This window comes from Chaetodon auriga, chromosome 22 (assembly GCF_051107435.1).
Source record: "Chaetodon auriga isolate fChaAug3 chromosome 22, fChaAug3.hap1, whole genome shotgun sequence".
NCBI lineage: Eukaryota > Metazoa > Chordata > Actinopteri > Chaetodontiformes > Chaetodontidae > Chaetodon > Chaetodon auriga.
In genome coordinates this window covers 764330-778733 of record NC_135095.1, presented here as the reverse complement: position 1 = coordinate 778733, position 14404 = coordinate 764330, and the positions used below count along the sequence as shown (strand labels likewise).

General features: G+C 41.9%; 1 protein-coding gene across 21 annotated transcripts in view; it reads left to right on the top strand.

Moving 5' to 3' along the window:
- Positions 1 to 14404, top strand: part of LOC143314851 (pleckstrin homology domain-containing family A member 5-like) — a 323906-nt gene that overhangs the window by 97663 nt on the left and 211839 nt on the right. The window lies entirely within an intron of this gene.

Here is a 14404-nt window from a genome sequence, read left to right as displayed (position 1 = left end):
AGGCGTGGTTCGTCAGTGGGACCTGCCAATAACCTTTGAGAAGGTCCATCTTGCTCACGAATTTGGCGTTACCCAAATTATCGACGCAATCCTCCGTTTGCGGTAGAGGATATGAGTCAGTGCTTGTGACAGCATTTACTTTACAAAAATCGGTGATGAACCGAAGAGAGCCATCAAATTTAGCTTCTAAGAGGCACAGTGAACTCCAGGGACTGGAGCTGGGCGTGGCTAAACCATGATGCAGGAGATACTCTGCCTCCCTTTTCATCAGAGCCTGCTTAACTGGATTAACACGATAAGGATGTTGCTTAATTGGCCTGGCACCTTTAACATCAATATCGTGTTGAAGAATAGTCATTGGGCTCGGGACATCACTGAAAAGACACGAAAATGGCTTATCAAATCAATTACGTCACACTGCTGGTCATCTACCAGGTGGATTAACTGGGACGGCAACACTTTCAACATCTCAGAGTTCGGCAACCGAGCACTTTGATGTGAGGAATGACGCATCATCAAATCATCATCTCCGTCGGACACATTTGGGATTTCGGACATGACCAGCGCAGAGCTGCCAGAAACGACGGATGGCGGAGGATTATTGGGCCGTTTTGGACTAACTGCAGGCGCAGTATTGGAGTGATACAACTTCAACATATTAACATGGCACACCCAAGTTTTTTGCCTCCTTTCGGGGGTGCCAATGACGTAATCAGTATCACTCAGACGATCGTAAGGGCCGGAAAATTTTGCACAGAAAGAGCTGAACCGGGAATAGGCAGTAATGCCAAAACTTTATCACCCCGCGCAAAGTGTCGAGGAACAGCGGCGTGGTCAAAATGACGCTTCATTACCGTCTGTGACGAAGAGAGAGACTCCTTCGCAACAGTGTTGGCATGGTGCAAACACTCACGGAATTTACTTACATAATCCAACACATTAGGAGAGGCTTCGGACGAAAGGAATTTGTCTTTTAAGGATTTCAGTGGCCCACGGGGCGTGTGGCAAAAAACAAGCTCAGCGGGACTGAATCCTAAGGATTCTTGAATGGCTTCACAAGCAGCAAACAAAACAAAACAAAACAAAAGGAACTCCTTCATCCCAGCCTTTTCCTGTTTCCAGGCAATACTTATGAAGCATGGATTTTAACGTCTGGTGCCACCGCTCTAACACGTCCTGGGACTCGGGATGGTACGCACTAGAGACGGCGTGTTTCACATTCAGCGACTCAAGGATTTGTTTGAAAAGTTTCGACTCGAAGTTTGTGCCTTGATCAGTTTGAAATACCCGAGGGAGACCGAACGTGGAGAAAAACTTTGTTAAGGCTTTCACCGCAGAACTTGTTATTTTATGCAGCGGGACAGCTTCAGGGAAACGTGTAGCTGCGTACATGATGGTGAGTAGATACCGATTCCCACTCTTTGTACGGGACAAAGGACCAACACAATCCACTATTACTCGTTCAAATGGTTCTCCTATTGTGGTTATAGGTTGCAGTGGAGCTGGAGGAATGATCTGGTTCGGCTTGCCGGCTATTTGGCAAACATGGCAACAACGAACATATTTAGAAACGTCACATTTTAGGCCTGGCCAAAGAAATGCTTAAGTATGAGCTGGTAGGTTTTTGTTACCCCTAAATGTCCTGACCACTGACTTTCATGCGCTACAGATAAAACATGCTGGCGGTACCCAGCGGGGATAACTATCTGGTAGACGGCATTCAAATCAGCATCAGTGTTAGCAGGAGACCACTTACACACCAAAACTTCATCATCCAGGAGATAAGCAACTTTTTCATCACTTGCTTTGTCAGCACTCACCACACTGGTGAAACACAGGTGTCAGGTCAGCCCGTTGCGCGGCGCACAGTCGTTCACAGGTGACCGGGAGGGACATGCAGTCAGAGGATGACTTATCTGGGCTGGTGAAGCGCACCAACTTGGCGGTGGTTTTGCGGGGAGACGCAGCAGCAATCTCCGCGTCAGTCTCTGTTTTAGCCTCCTCTGAAAGGGTTGACATAAGCACACTGTCAGATAAAGACATAACCTCATAATCTTGATGTTTAAGTGCTTGTGCGCGAGTGACTACACAGGTAGGAAACAAATCTGACTGTGCTTGCATTACTTTACCATCATCCGTGCGCTGAGGAGAATCCAAAACTTCCAGCACAGGAGTCATTTTACTACCGGCTATGTCGTTGCCCATTAAAAGAGCCACACCTCTGATTGGTAACGCAGGGCGAACAGCGATGGGGAAGAAACCGGTGATTAATTTTGATTGCACGTGGATGCGATGTACAGGCCCGGGAATGTAACCCATTTCAATGCTGTGTAACACTGACCCATAACCGCAGGCAGACTGTTCAAAAAATGGCAACGCAGAGGCAAGAATCACTGACTGTGAGCCACCGGTGTCTCTCAAAATACGCACCAGACACTTGTCAGCAGACTCACCTGTTAGTGACACTAAATCATCAACTACAAACGGCTTAAAACTTTGGACTCTGGACTTTCTCCTGGGATTCCATTTGGAGGCGGGCAATGCAGACTTTCACCCAAGCCTCATCTCTGGACCCAGTACTGGTTGGGGAGAGAGGATCGTAGGGTGGGAAATTAAAGCCATCAACTCCAGTCAACATCCCTGAACTCGGGAAGGCACTAAGAAAGCATCCCAATCATTGCTTTGTCAATTATTTGATCACAGGACTGATCCAGGGGTTCCTAGCCTGGTTACCATGGTTGCCAAATTGTCATTTGTCTGCAATAACTTGCAATCTGCTTTAAAGGAGGCTGAAATAACCCAGCCAACATTTTTACGTAGGGCCCATGTGGGTACAAAGTGGGCAAATAAATGGGCCCCATATGGGATTGTCTGTGGGTTCCACGTTGGCCCCAAGCCAATTGCCCATGTGGGTTTAAGGCAGGATTGCACCAGGTTTTAGGTGGGCCCCAGCTGGGCACAACAGACTAGACCCATCTTGGTCCCAGCTTTAAGTTCTATATGGGACCTACATGGGAACAGTATGGGCTGGAATATGGGTTGCAAGTGGGATTGTCCATGGGTTCTGTGTTGGCCCCAAATCAATTGCCCATGTGAGTTTAAGGCAGGATTCCACAAGGTTTTCATTGGGCCCCAGTTGGACAAAACAGACAAGACCCATCTTGGTCCCAGCTTTAAGTCCTATGTGGGACCTACATCGGAGAGTATGGGCTGAAATATGGGTTGCAGGTGGGACTGTCTACAGGTTCCATTTTGGCCCCATGCTAACTGGCCATGTGGGCTTAATGCAGGATTACGCTAGCTGTTAAGTGGGCTCCAACTGGGCAATATGCAAGACCCATTTTTGTCCCGGCTTTTAGTCCTATGTGGGTCCTACATGGAGACAACAGGAGCTGAAACATGGGTTGCAAGTGGGATAGTCTACGGGTTTTACATTGGTTGCATTCTTGCCTGATGTGGGTTTAAAGCAGGATTATACACAAGGGATAATGTATAGTTTGGAGGTTATGGAGAAATAAACCCTGACAGGGCTGGAGGGTGGGTTCCATAGATCCTGAAGGGGTTTATTTCTCCATAACAACTGACAAAGTACATATTATCCCGCTTATTACACGGCTTGTGAGTAAAATAATTAATTTGAAACATAATGTTGATATAAATTCAACTTTTCTCGATTCATAAATTGACAAATTAGAGCGCAGAATCCAATAGAGCTGTGTAATAATAGGTGTTAAGTACGCCCCAACTGGGTTAAATACATAAGGCCATCTTGGTCCCAGCTTGAAGATCCATCCAATTCAAAAATAAATTATTAATCACCAACCAGTTTGAGACAGGCTCTATCTAATTTAAAAAATGGCCACATTCTCTGATTTCAACTTTTTATTTATGAATATGTTCTGTTCTTCAGTTACATATTTTCCACACAATGACAGATGACAGATTTATTGATAAGGAAAATAAAATTGCAAAACAAGATAGTCTTGAAGTTAAACTTAACTTTGTTTAAGAAGTTTTACTTGTAACTAAGCAATATCTGAACAGGGTAACTGTACTTAAAACAAATTGCACTCACTCGCCACCACTGCTTCTACTGTTTAATTTGACACTGGCTGCCTGGATGCCCCTCTTCCTCCTCTGTCTCTTGCCCCAGTGAACCACTTCGACAGTGCCCTCTCTGCTTCCTGCTGGTTCACCTATGCCGTCAACGCGTTCTTCTTGACAGCCTCTGTAAAACAAAGTTGGTTGACAGTATGAGCTATGAACATGATGCTCTTCAAACACCATTTAGAATTAAGTAGGGCTGCCCCAACACAAACGTGCAGGCGCACACACACTGTGTCCAGCTTAAAAGAGGTCCTGTCTGTCGCTGAATGTGTGCATTACTGACTGAAAGACATCTTCTGCCTCCATTTATCAGTTCGCTACAGTGGATTCATGTTAATGTGTATTTAAAGTTGTGGAAAAAATGGGGGGACGGGGGGGTTAATAAAAAAGTCTAATCTATGGCTTCAACTAAGGATTTTCATAGTCGAATCTGATTCGGCAGATTTTGCCCATAGTTGATTGATTGTTGAATAATGCTGCATGCACGACTGTCTCGTCTTTCATGGCTGTAGCAATGATGAGTATGAATGTGTGCTGTGAATTAACGAGTGTGTATGGAGAATGAAAACGTTAAGTCTCATTGTGGTGTGGCCATGACACAGCATCAGTGCTGGTACAGATGGCTCAGGGGCCGAGCACTATGGACAGCACTATTTTGTATGTGTGTGTGTGGAGGTGCCGTCTTCATCACTTGTGTCACAGTCAGACATGTTTATGTTAACTATCTGAGCAGTAAACACCGTCAGGCAGGTGATGGAAACGTGCACAGCTGTCGACAGGCTGCTGCATACAGTGAGGGAGAGAATAACGCCAAGTGATTGTGATATCTGACTTCTTCGTGGACAGTGGTTTTGTGATGCAAATGTATTACTCTTTTGAACACATATGGTTATGAGAAGCAAAACGCTTTATATTTGTGACCCCAGCCAACTAGCCAGATAGCATTTCATCAACACCAAAACCAGGCCAGAACTCAGCTCACAGGACGCAGTAGGTGGGAAAGTCACAGTTGATGCACGATACTGCTGATGGGGATTTCATACAGCTTTCTGTCAAAAGACCCCAACTATCCCTTTAAAGCTACAGTTGGTAAGTTGACAAAAGTCAAAGTTAATTCTGCAACTTAGTCGGAAATTTCAAGACAAAACACCATCAGGTGCCTTTATGAACCTCTGCCAAGAACCCCACACACACGCAGACACACGTGCACACATGAAGACACACATGCAGACACACACACGCAAAGCAGCCATAACGTACCCACAGAACATGTACCGTATCCATAGCAACCGGAGACTCCAAACTGATATTGCATCTCTTTCACCAAGAAACACACTCTTATTGTGTGTGTCTGCGTGTGTGGAGGGAGGGAGGGGGGCAGACAGAGGCGAAAAGACCGACCTGACGGTGTATCATCCTGAAATTCACTACCAAGTCACTGACTTTAGTTTCAGTTTTGTCAAGTTATGACGTTGTGTACGAGCTGCGATTGGCTGATCCTCCTGCTCTCTCTACCTGATTGGTGGAGAGCACTCGGTCCGGTGGATTTTGGCAAGTGCGATTACAGGCTGTAAGTGGAGCCAGAGGAGTTGGATTTTGTCCTACATTAGCCATTTAATGTCCTACTATCAGAATATAGTGACAGTTCCAGCAAATATGACTGAATAATTGTTAATAATTGTTACCTCCTGGAGCTGTTAGGGGACACTGTATGCCTTGTGAAAAACTTAGAAGGCACTGAGACCCCTGTGTGCCATCACATGATATCTATGAATATATTGATTCAAGCTTTAGTATTATTTCTAATGAAATTCGATGAGCAGTTCTTAAAATAGTGCAGTCAAAGAGAGTACAAAGAGATTCCTTGCATTTTCATCTCAGGAGACATTTTTACTCTAATTTACTTAACTTTTCTAACTGACGGAGATCCTTCAGGGCAACAGAGAAATTATATCCCTACAGATGGAATGTTAACTTCTCTAACTTACTTAATTACCGTACACAACGTTGAAAAGACGCAGGTCCTTAAACTTCTTTTTCCCGTGACGGCCAAATACGTTATACTCCAATGCCAGGTCGTTGGACAGAATGTACTTCATCATTCGCCTCGTTGCATCATCTACACTTGTGCCCCCTATATCTGCCACCATGGCAACCTAGGGATGAGGGCCAAAAGGAGAAAAAAATGCTTACATTAACTGCTGAGTCAATAAGCTTCAAAGATTTAAAAATTCAGCAGCAAAGTTAACTAAACATTTGAAGTAACACAGCTTCTGTGTTACTTCAAAGCAGGAAAAGGTTTTTTTCCTGCTTGCCCTGCCAGGCAATTAGTAATTAATCACAAAATCTACTTGCCCATGTAAATTCTAACTTGCCCTGCCTTTACAAGATCAGGATTTTTGGGGCCGATCACTGATTAGTGAGTTCAAAGTAAACAGATAACCTATCACGATCCAATCACTTGAGGGAGAAATATGTCTGCTTAAAAAACTTCTTTATTTACTGTTATGTACTGTTTACTGAATATCAACAAAAGATTAAGTGTGCAGTAGAACTGTTTCTGTGCTGCCGATTAGATTCAATTATGATTATTGAAGTCTCAATTTGATTACCAACTGCTTATTAATGATTATAAATTCGATTTTAGATTACATTGATTACTGATTTGCCATTAAAGTAACAGTATCCAAAATACACCACAAACTTAGGCTTGCACCATTACAACAGTCAGCTTCTGAATCACTTCTCTTTTATTTGGAACCTAAAAAAATTAACACCAGGGCTGTACGTTAACTTTTTCAGCACCTAGCACTGGTGCTACAGAGGCTGACAGTTATGTAACACAGGGCCAGAGAGTTGTAGCACACACTAAAAATAACCATAACCTCTACAGAACACAATTAATGCAGTTCATCACTTATGCCCTTTCCGAATCCAGCCCGTCTGCACTCACCTTAGGCACTCATCCCATTTGATATGAATGGAGTGAGTGCCTGGGGCAGGGGTGTCAAGCTCAATTTTATCTTGGGTCACATTAGCTTTAGGTTTGCCCTCAAAGGGCCGGTTGTAATACAATACAATTGTATCCATATCACAGAATTGCCTCTGCATTTGATTAATATTGATTTTATAACAATTATAACAAGCTATAATAGCAAAAATCTTGCAAGTAGACATTCAATTGTTCAACAAATATGTATTACAAAATGAAACAAAGTTGTGTCTGTGAACAAACTTTAAAACTGTTTTAAATATTAGTACTTAGCAGTAAGATGATGTATTACTCTCTTTCATATGAAAAGTTCTGTGGTTTTGATTAGTGTGAGGAACAGTGATGCTCTGTGTTACCTGTTCTCTCAGTGACATGATGGGTCAGACTCATCTTTTCTAAAAACTCCAAACTTATTCTACACTTGTGCGTTATGAAAGTTTGGTGGTGCGACGCGGTACAATGCCACCTCTGTCGCTGTTTTCATCACAGTCTGCTCTGATGAAATGACGAGGAGACACAGGAGAGGGAGGAGGGAGCGCTTGTTTTGTGTGAGCGCGGCAGCAGGCGTCCAGTAAGAGCGGTGCGGACAGAGACAGGAGGAGAGAGAAAACGGAGTTCAATGTACAAGACATAACACTATTGGGGAATGGTTGTTGACTACAATTACCAGGAGGGATAGCGAAGTAACGTTGCCGGTAGCCTATCAACGTTTTACACAGAAGGATTTTTTTAATCAAACAAGCTCTTCGGCAAAACATATGACGTCATGTCAGCAAGTAACGCTATGGGGTTGGCTCGCAAATCTGCCTATCGCACATGTGCTAGTAAGCAAATAAATTCAAAGACATTTTTTCTTATAGCACGTGTGACCATACAGGCCTGATTATCACAATAAAATCATCATTTGTAAACATTAGTCACACATTATCTGTCCTAAAGCTAAAGCTGACATGACGCTATGGATGGAGAGAAAAGAGCCAAGGGGATGGAGATGGAAACATTTTATAATAGCCTACAACGCATCTGCTCTACAAGAGAACAAACCAAATTAAAAATCACAGAGTAATTAGAACAGTAAATCAACCTCATTGAGGCAAAGTGATCTGTTGTTTACGTTTAGCTATGTCTCACTATATGCACAGTGTAAGTGCATGTAGTTCCCCATGATGCTGCTCTGACCTCCGGAGACGGAGTGGAGAGGTGTCATGGGCTATTTGATACGTCAGTTGGAGCTGAGCGGCCACGGAGACGAATGGAAAGGAGACGAGTGTGTGTGCCTGTGCAACCTGTTCTCATGTTTAGAAGTCCTTCAAGGATAGAAACAGGAAAGGAAATACAAGAACGAGGGAAAAAAGAAAAATAGAATCCAATTCTGTGCTTGCCTGATCAGGAATGTCCAGCTAGGTTCTGCTTGCCGAAAGACTTTTTTTACTTGCCGCAGGCAGTCAGGCAACTGTTAACGTCAGACCCTACTGTAGCCTTTATGTAATTTACTGTGATGTGATACATGTTTTTATTTTGTAGGCTAATGAAAATCAATTTGGAAAAACAAAACTTTAAAAAAGACAAACAAACAAAAAAACTTACAACAGTAGACATTAGACTGCGGTCCCCCAGTTTCTCCTCAAGAGCCTCAACATCCGCTTGAGTTTGCAGCGGGAAGACCACTCCATCAGGAACCTCCATCATTGATGCATCTTGCTTCTTCAGCAGTACATTTAGCATCTTACCATGAACCTTCTGGGTCTCCTTAATTTCTTCAACAATTGTAAGAAGTTTAGAGAACGTGGCTTCACAACTGGGGCTTGCAACCCTCTGGGCAGTGGAACCAGTGAAAGCATCAGGAAGTGCGACATTGTAGTGTTTCCCATTTAACATTACACAAGTTGTTGTGATGGCTTTTAAATCTTCAATAAAATCATGCATGTAATCATTCACAGACTCAGGTTTACAGGGACCCGCATATACACCTATGATAAACACTTTTGCTTTTGGTAGTTCAACTATTTGACCTAAAATAGGCCACAGCTGCATATTAGAGTTTCTTGAAAGAGGCAGCCCATCAACATTCACATGAATGTGTCTGTTGTCAGTATTGCACTTTTTCTAACAAGCCTTAGACATTCATTTTTATTATACAAGAGGTGTATATGCGGGTCCCTGTAAACCTGAGTCTGTGAATGATTACATGCATGATTTTATTGAAGATTTAAAAGTCATCACAACAACTGGTGTAATGTTAAATGGGAAACACTACAATGTTGCACTTCCTGATGCTTTCATCTGTGACACTCCAGCAAGAGCTTTTTTAAAATGTATCAAAGGTCATGGTGGCTATAGCTCTTGTGAGTGTTACACACAGTATGGCATTTATGTTGACAGTAGAGTTGTGATTCCAGAGATGGATTCCAGCCTGAGGACAGACACTCAGTTTGAACAAATGTCTGATGAAGACCACCATCACTCTAAATCCCCTCTCCAAGGGCTAGGCACTGGTATGGTTTCTGCATTTCCTCTGGACTACATGCATTTAGTTTGCCTGGGCATTGTACGCAAATTGATTGCTCTGTGGTTCAAGGTGCCATTGCAGTGTCGGGTTCCATCTTCTGCCCTTTCTGCCATCTCTGATCACTTGTGCATAATATGACAAACTATTACATTTAAATTACTTACGTGGCAAAGACGAACACTTTCCAACAACTGTGATCTGGACAAATCTAAATGTGACAGGAGGAGAAGAAGTCAAAAATGAGTTTTGTTTTTGCTCTCCAACCACAGCTTCCAACTAGACCAGTTCTGAGTTCAGTTTAGGTTTCAGTCCAGCCATTGTTACTATTACAATGATAGGAACTTCAGTCAGTACTAAATCTGCTGTATGTATGTGTATATATATATATATACGTATATATATATATATACGTATATATATATTAGGGCTGGGTTAAACGATTATTTTTGTAATCGATTAATCTAGAAAATAGTTTTTCGATGCATCGATTAATCTAACGATTCATTTTTAAATCCGATTCGATTCGATTCGATTATCGATTATCTCCCCATAATTTGACCTATATAGCAATTAATGTAAATTTATCTCCATGAATAAAACACAAATTTCTTCTTTCCAATATATTTTTATTAACAAGTTCAAAAATGAATGAATTGTATAGAACAACACAACAATAAAGTGCACACATTTGTAGTGCAATGGAATCCTGTAATAAAAAAAATAAAACTTTTTTTCAATAAATAAAACTGCAAAAAACACAATCTGAACCAAAATCTTATCAACATAAAATAAATAAAAAAATAACAGCAGCAGTGGCAGCTGTAATTTACAAAACAGCAGCCTCCTGGGGGGTGCAGGGGGGGTGTTTTTTTTTCGTCTGATAGTAGTCCTCCAAACTTTTCTGCTTATCCCTGTCCCTGAAAACATAAATCACAAACAGTGCACAGGTTAATAAAAATATATATTTCTAAATGATCTGCCCATATCAATAAAGTAAAATAATAATAATAATAATGATAATACATTAACCTAAAAGTTGAAAGTTATAAAAAAAAAACAATGAATGTTGTATTTAAAAAAAAAAAAAGACAAAGAAATAAAAATAAACTAACTTTTGCATGTATTTGAGGAGTGTCTGTCTGTGTCAGCTAAAAAAAAGTGTGTCAGCAAGAGGCGAGTGTGTGAGGGGTGTGTGTGTGTTTAAGTGGGCACATGTTACGTGTGTGCGAGGCTGGAGCACAAGTTACGTGGTGCGGTTTGGATGAATGACGGGGTTAATCATTGCAAACAAGGAAAGAAAAAAAAGTTGAAAACTCACGGCGTCTTGTCCTCCACACAAGCAGCTCCCGGGTGCTTCCTCTTAAGGTGCTGGTGCATCGCGGTAGTGCTTTTATGGTATGCCATCTCCATTTTGCACAGGTCACAGACGACCGAATCGTTATCTTTAGGTGTAAAGTACTCCCATACTTTTGACATCCTACTAGGAGATCTTTTCTTCTCCCCCGACTCGCTGCTACTCGATGCCGCAGCCGCCGCCATTTTTTGATTCTGAGTGACGACGACGCATCGACGTGCAGTTTTTGCGTCGACATATTTTTTGCGTCGACGTCATCGATGACGTCGACGCGTCGTCCCAGCCCTAATATATACACGTATATACGTATATATACGTATGTATATATACACGTATATACGTATATATATGTACATATATACGTATATATACGTACGTATATACGTATATATATGTGTATATACGTATATATATATATATATATATATATATATATATATATATATGTGTGTGTGTGTGTGTGTGTGTGTATATATCAGGGTCTCTGCACATTTCTGATAACCAAATATAATGCTTTTTAAGGCCATTTTAAGACCTGTGAGAATAAAAAATAAGACCACTACCGCAGGAAAAAATATATAAGAAAGCACACTCTAGGTTAAGTTCAAAGCACATTTATTTTTAAATCAGTGCATGGTGTCAGGTAATGTGAGTTAGTAACTGAATTACACTATAATAAAAGTAACTATATGTCAAAGAATTTGAAATTTTCTGAGCAGCATTCCAGTCAGTTGAATAGAGAAGAACAGACATGTACTACAAAAGTAAACAGTAAACAATATAATAAAATAACAATCAACAGTAAACAATATAAAGAGAGTTTAACTCTAATAAATTAAATCAGATTGCTCTGCCATCATATCGTCGCATCTCTGTTTAGTGTGTGTGTTTGCCGCACGCGCTGTTCCCGTCTGTGTGTGAAAACACCGGCTCTGATTGGCTTACCATGACACATGACTCTACCCCTTAGCCAATCACAATCACTTCTATCGCATCTAGCCAGGGGGTGCGTTCAGATCATAGACTGTATGGTTCAGATCAGATGTAGCAAACACAGAAACGTTGGCAAGCGTTTGGAAAGCACTGTCTAATTGAATGAGCAGGGACAAACAGACTGGAGTCATAAGAAGTAGTGCGCTATTCTCGAACCTGAACGCACCTCAAGTCTTGGATGACAAATAAACAGAGCAGAGTCGGCGAGCTACGGCTGGTAGTTTCTTCAATTTATTCATAGTAACGCACCGCATTTGACTGTCAGTAACGGCAACGGCGTTGTAATGGCGGAAAAATTATTAGTTAGATTACCCCGTTACTGAAAAAATAACGCCGTTACGTAACAGCGTTATTTATAACGGTGTTATTCCCAACACTGATCACTAAACTTACACTTACCCATCTCGGTTCAGTCTGCCAGTTCTAACCACTTTTTTGTCTGTTTCTACTACATGGCTATAAGGGAACGCTGCCCCCTAAATGTTGTGTGATGCCTGTGCTATTAGGCACAGAGCGAGAGCACAGAGAGAGAAACATCCTACTTTTCACCGTCTTGATAACAGGGACGTGCGCTGGTTAAATAAATAATGTTAGCGCGAAAAAAAAATCCAGACTTATCTTTTTTCATTAACTGTACCCAGATGTTGTATATCAGACTTTTAAAGACGTTTTAAGGATCTGCGGAGACCCTGATATATATATATATTATCTGAAGCAATGTTGTCTTTTCCCTCTATTTTCTCCTCACAGCACACCAGAATGCCTCATTTATGTGTTATAAATCATAAAATGTTTCTATGTAATGCCCCCCAAGCTGGGGCTCTGTTCCAACGGCTCTTCCGCTCTGCACCTTGGGCTGTGCAGCAAGCAGAGCCAGGCTCAGCGGGCATCCACACCTCCAAGCAGGCCGCGGAGCGGGGCCACAGCACTGAGCCGCTAACGTTAGATAGCATGCTAGGTTGCTAACAACAACGCCGTATTTACCTGGCTGCTGCGGTAATTCAGCTTGCATTTTTGCATTCGAAATTGTTCATCACAGTACTTAGATAGTAATGGTTTAATACAATGATTATACAGAGACAGATATGCCACTCACCAGTATCCAAAGTGCACTGCTCTTAGCTGCATGGCTGGTGCTCTCAGTGCTCTGTGCTGCTGTAGCCGCTGTTCCGAAAAAAATTGAAATTAAAGCGTGCACTGTAACCGTTAGGTTACGTAGGCTACGTGACCTAAACTAAACGTGACGTACTAATTTTGAAAAGCCGACAACAGTGTCTGTCTTCTTAGAATAACACCATAATTTTGGAGCAATGAATATGCCAACATTAACCAGTGTTTCCCACACATTAATTTATTTGTGGCGCTGCTCAAGGCTGTCAAAGTTAAGGCATTAATGACCACACAGGTGTGTGTGTGTGTGTGTGTGTGTGTGTGTGTGTGTGTGTGTGTTACTACGGTTACACCCAAAAATAGGGCAAACTGCTATCTTGCGCATATCATTCGTGCACAATCTTTATTTTTCTTTTTTTTAGGGGGGATGGGGCTTGAAAGGAATTGTTGGAATGGTGGGATGCTTTTTTTTTAATACCGTCATTCGGACCATAGGATGCAAAAATTGTCGGAATGATGGGACGTTTGAAAGAAATTTAAGTGTTGCCATTTAGACAATGGGGGCCCATGTCGGAGTGGAGGGATGTCGGAATGGGGGTTGCCTCCCTGGATTTTCACATGATCCGGTCTGAGACATGAAACTCATGGACTGAGGAGTCGTCCCACTGCGGTCTGACTGTTGTAGTTGCTGTTGTTGTCGTTGTTGTTGTGCGTGATGTAGAGCTGCCGAGTAGCGTGCCCCCCCCAATCGCCCGTTCATTCACCTGGTGAGGGAGGGGGTGGGGGTCCAGGGAGGTGACGCCGATGTTACAGAAAACCTGCATATGTTTTTTCTCCTCTTTCCTACCCCCGCCATAATAATAATTAATTTTTTAACAAATGACAGGGGGCTGATCTCGGTACTTATAAAAGTAGGTATATTTTTAAGAAAGAATTGAATTTAGAGCAAAATTATTCATTTATTTAATTCGTCTGGCTATCCAGTGGTTTGACTGTAATAAACTGCAGAGCAGTAGCCCAAGTCTCAAACCAGTGGGCAGACAGTCAGTTAAAAAAAAAAAAAAGAAGAGGCACATTTCACTTTGTTACAGCACACCTGACAGCTGCTTTCATGTAGTCACAGAGTTATTAGGAAGAAATATAGAGCCTGTAGATTTTAATCGGGGTCTTATTCAGAAACAATGTTTCACATGTCTTATCGTGTCTGTATTAATGTTAATTATGAAAGTTAGTCCACCATTGTTTAACTGGGATTTTGATATTAGGATGAAACAATAAACAGGACACATTTAAAAACAAACAAACAAACAAAAACACAGGGAATGCTGTCTAACCTATA